We start from the raw sequence: 5154 nt of genomic DNA, 5'->3' as shown, positions 1-5154 counted from the left end.
AGGAATGGGAAATGTCGACGGAGGACTTCACACAATGAAGACCTTGGCAATGACCTGAGGGGGTGTAGGATGAACTCTTCCCAGAAAGCATCCCCCAGGGAACTCAAGGGCATCTCCTTGTAAGCAGTAGGAAAGTTCTGCTTTCTGACTGGCTCTGCTGGAGCTGGCCAGCCTGAAAGATCACCTTCAGGCAAAAATTGTGAGCTCTAATCTGGTGTATAATTCACTCTGTGTGAATATTTTCTTCTCAATATCACCTTAACTGGAGCAAACTCTTACCAAGGCAAGAGTTACCAGAGGTGCTTTTCAAAGATTTATCCCCTCTCCCAGTAAAGGAGCATTTTTCCATGAGTGGGACATGGTTAGTCAAAGAGTTATCCACTGATATTTTTCAGACACCCATAGAAAACAACCTCCAAGGACAAGAGAAGTAAAAATGCATGCATGCTCTCTGGTTGGAACCCAGGAATCTGTTACCAACAACATCACTTCTAAACATCTGTCATTCAGGGACTTCCCTGGTGGCATAGTGGTTAACAATCTACCTGCCAATGCAGGGGACACAGGTTCGATCCCTGGCCCCGGAAGATCCCACATGCCGTGGAGCCACTAAGCCCGTGCACCACAACCCCTGAAGCCTATGCACCCTAGAGCCTGCGCTCCACAACTACTGAGCCCACGCGCCGCAACTACTGAAGCCTGTGTGCTCTAGGGCCCGTGTATCACAATTACTGAGCCTGCATGCCACAACTACTGAAGCCCGCACACCTAGAGCCCGTGCTCCGCAACAAGAGAAACCACCGCAATGAGAAGCCCGCGCACCACAACGAAAAGTAACCCCTGCTCACCGCAACTAGAGAAAGCCTGCGTGCAGCAATGAAGACCCAACGCAGGCAAAAATAAATAATAAAAATAAAATTAAACATCTATCATTCAGATACACTAAGGGGCCCCATGCTTCTTAGGACAAACTACTCCATACCCAACTAGATTCCAACATAGGTCATTTCAAAACTACTTGTATAACTCAGAGTACCATTACCTCCCTTTGAAAACGAACAGCTAATATGTACACAGAAAAGGCACTCCGAGTTACAACTATCCAGTGAATGGCTGGGCAATTAAACCTTCAATTTTCTTCTTTCCCCACTGTCATGATGTCTCTCCCTGGCCACATTTGTTTCTTGTAGTTAGAGATACCCACCAACATCGGTTCTTCATTTTATAAGCAAATATAGCTATTATAGTAACAACTTGAGCGACAACCCACCCAGCAGAAACTCAGCTTCAAGGAGCCTGACTATCTGAAACATGCCTAAGAATTGGGAAATAAAGAAAAATGGCAAAAATCATATATATACATATATATGCCTGTGTGTGTGTGTAAAAGAGTCTGCATCCAGGGGTGCTTCTTAAATCCTCGCTCACGTTGTGCCCCAAGGTTGATAAATATCTAGCTGGGAGAAACACAAGTATCTTGTCAGATACTATGTTACTTGGAGATAAAAAGATGAATAAAATACGCTAAAGGAATTTGTAGTTCTAATAAGATTAATCTGGTTTCATGAACACAGAAGAACAAAAGCACAACAATAGAATTAAAAGAATTCCCACAGGCAGACGCACAGATAGCGGCAAGACCGAAGCTGTTTCTGGGTCTATTCTTAACTCACAGGGTAACTTGAGGCCAGTCACTCAAACTCTGGGTGTTCATTTGGGTTAGATTACGTCAAAACTCCTATTCCATTCTAAAAGTCTAGGCATTTGGTTTTTAAAATAGTTGATAGTCTGACAACAGGAGTGTTGTTTTTTTTTTTTTTTAAGGCACAAGGTGTGAACAAAACAAAACAGAAGAGCAGTTTGGGGTGATTTACTATAGAAGCAAAGCACTCTACCCTCAGAAGTAGGCTTTATCATGGCACATAAATCATTCACAAAGGCCCACAGGCAGGAAAAGTCCAGATAAAGCAATTGTGTATTAATGGGCTTTTATATTCTTCATCCTATTATTTTTTATTAACTTGTTTATTATCTATGATCTTGTCCATGCCTGTCATATATTTATGTTTCAATAAATATTTTTTGAAAGAAATAATCATATTTTTTGAATCATATATGTTTCAATAAATATTTTTTGAAAGAAATAATCTCTTTTGATGATTTTTGACTCACAGTCAGTTTTGTAACCAGATTTCTGGCAATTTTTAAGCTGTATCTCTAAATGACTGGTTTAGCATTCACTACCTGTAAGGCTTTTTCCATGACACCAAGCAGTTCTTCAATTTTCAGGCCGCAGTGACTGGGTGTCCCACAAATTTAACACAGTTCTCAGACTGTCTACCTGGAGATAGCATCGGATCCCATGGGTTAAGGGCTCAGTCCCACAAGACTAACGCACTTCAGACACCAACCCCCAAGTCCAGGTTGCTACTGTGCTTCTGACTGACTGGCTATAGATCAGAGGTTTCTACAACCCCCTTCCTGGGTGGGATTAATTTGCGAGAGCAGCTCACAGAACTCAGAGAAAACACTTACACATTTTCCAGTTTATTATAAAGGATATTATGAACAATACAGATGAATGGGGGAGGTTTGGAAGGGTCCCGAGCACACGAGCTTCTGTTCTAGTGGAACTGGGGCGTCCCACCCTCCAAGGCATATTTACCAACCCAGAATGATTTCTTAAAGAATGGAATGCTATAGGGTGTAAGGGAGAAAAAACTTTTTCTTCATCCTTTAAGGGTCCCTGGCTGGGTCTGAAAAGCAAACTGACAAAGATAGATTAACAAAAGAAAAGTGTACAAATTTTATTAAACTTTTATATGTACATGGGAGCCCTCACAAAAGAATGAAGCCCTAAAGAAGTGACCAGAGGAGGGAACTTTTATATCTTTTAGACAAAGAAACAATAAATTTGTGAAGAATTTGACAAGACAGGGTGGTTTGGGCTAGGGGTAGTAAATGGTAAAGAAGTAGCTGGAAAGATAAACGTTAGTTTTAACAAAGTTTGTTTATACAGACTTCCCTTCCTCCTGGTACAGGGAGGGTACATTTCACATGGGAAATTTATCTCCTGCTCTCAGGGAAGACGGGTGAAGTAGGGGGAGGGGAGATCAGAATAAGCTTCCTGCTTCTGCTGTTTCCTCAAACCCCTTCAGCTTAAGATATTCAATATGCCAAGGTACCATATTTTGGGGTAGCATGTCATGAACCCCATCAGGGGAGTATATGGTATGAATCGTATATAAAATTGTCTTTCACACTTCATACTGAAAAAAATAACTCCCCTGGTTATACAATTCTCAAAAATCTTTGCGTCAGGTAGTACGTGCTGTCCTGGCATTCAGAGCTGCAGATGGAGAACTCAGTTCGATCAATCAGATTAGTAACTGATTGTGGAGGGGATGGAAACGAGGGTGGAGGAAAGAAATATTTTTTCTTCTTTTTTTTTCCTGTCCCCTCTCCCTCCCAAAGATACACAGTAGCAGGGGTGGCAAGAAGGAAAAACTGCAGAGATATTTAGAAGTCTACAGGAGATGTAGAGTGACTGTTTTGGAAAGCAGGTGAGAAAGATCTAGGGTGGCTTCTACATTTCTTGCTAGAGTGACTTGCTCATCTTGCTTCAAACTTGGATTCAAGATGAATGTAATAATACATTTGAGGTTATCCACCAAGCCCTTCCTCTCCGTGATCATCATGTTTCAATTTGTAACTAGACTGTGCCTTTGGGGTCATTGAAGTCCCCACTAACTGGCCTCTGTAATTCTGGAGTTTGAGGTTTATCAATTCCTCTAGACACCCCTTTTCTCAGTGCCTGTCCCCCCCCTTTTTTTTTTGGCTGTGTTGGGTCTTCTTTGCTCCACGTGGGCTTTCTCTTGTTGTGGTGAGCGGGGGCTACTCTTTGTTGCAGTGCGCGGGCTTCTCATTGCAGTGGCTTCTCTTGTTGCAGAGTACAGGCTGTAGGCGTGCGGGCTTCAGTAGTTGTGGCGCACAGGCTTAGTTGCTTCGCCATGTGGGATCTTCCTGGACCAGGGATCAAACCATGTCCCCTGCATTGGCAGGCGGATTCTTAACCATTGCACCACCAGGGAAGTCCAGTGGCTGTTCTCTTTGAATTTTTATTGTATTTTAGCCAAATCTCTGTTACCACATCACATTGTATTGTAATTGAAAGAGTTTGCCTGCTTGTCTATCTCCTAGGGACCGGGAGCATCTCAATAGGCATAGTGATATATCCATTTGTGTACCTTCCATGCTTGACACTGAGATGAAATTAAGGCATAGGATTGATGGCCATTTACCAAAAATAAATAAATAAATACACTAGCAAAAAAAACCCTTTCAAATACAGGGCGTTTGTGAGATTGCTGTACCTGAAAGCATTTTAATAAAGACACACACAACTGAAGCCGAATCTTTAAGATACCTTCACCTGCTTAGTCATTCATTCATCATTCATTTATTCATTCACTCATTCACCGACACCGTACTGAGGTACGAGGCACTGGGCTGGGTGCTGGAGACACAGAGACGAATGGCAACACGCAGCTTCAGAGTCGCTCAGGGACTAAAAGAGAAACTGCATTTTACTGGTGGCCCCATTATCTGCCCCTGAGACCGTACAGATTGGTAGAGAACTTCAGAAGGCAGGCCCTAGGCCTCACTGGTTTCGCAGGCAACTAGTAGGTAGTTGTTGCATATTTGCTGAGTTAAGGTGGGAAAAACCCTTGCATCAAATAAACTTTATATCGAAGATGACGAGAAATGAACATCTAATTTTATTTTTAGAAAACATCCAGGAGCAGCAGGTTTATTCCAGGGGAACGAACACACACCACCAGCATCTCAGCTCAGAACAGTGGTCCCCTGAAGTTGACGTGGAATGCAAAACAGAAATTTACTTCTATTGGGACTAAACTTATCCAAACAAGAGCGTGAGAGTCCGAAACGGTCAAAGGTGGTCAGGGTTTAGAAATAACGCAGCCTCTGTGTGGAAAAGTCTGTAAGCCGCCATGAGACTGGCTGAGAGGGAGCCCGCCTTAGCCGCCAGAAGGTGACCCTCTCAATGGGGCCGAGGGAGGGCGCGGGCACATTTGAGCCCTTGTCCTTGAAGGGCACTGAGCGAGCCAAGGGGAGGGGTGGGCGGGGCTCGGA

The sequence above is a fragment of the Delphinus delphis genome, chromosome 11, assembly GCF_949987515.2.
Source record: "Delphinus delphis chromosome 11, mDelDel1.2, whole genome shotgun sequence".
Taxonomy (NCBI): Eukaryota; Metazoa; Chordata; class Mammalia; order Artiodactyla; family Delphinidae; genus Delphinus; species Delphinus delphis.
This window is presented reverse-complemented; position numbering follows the sequence as displayed.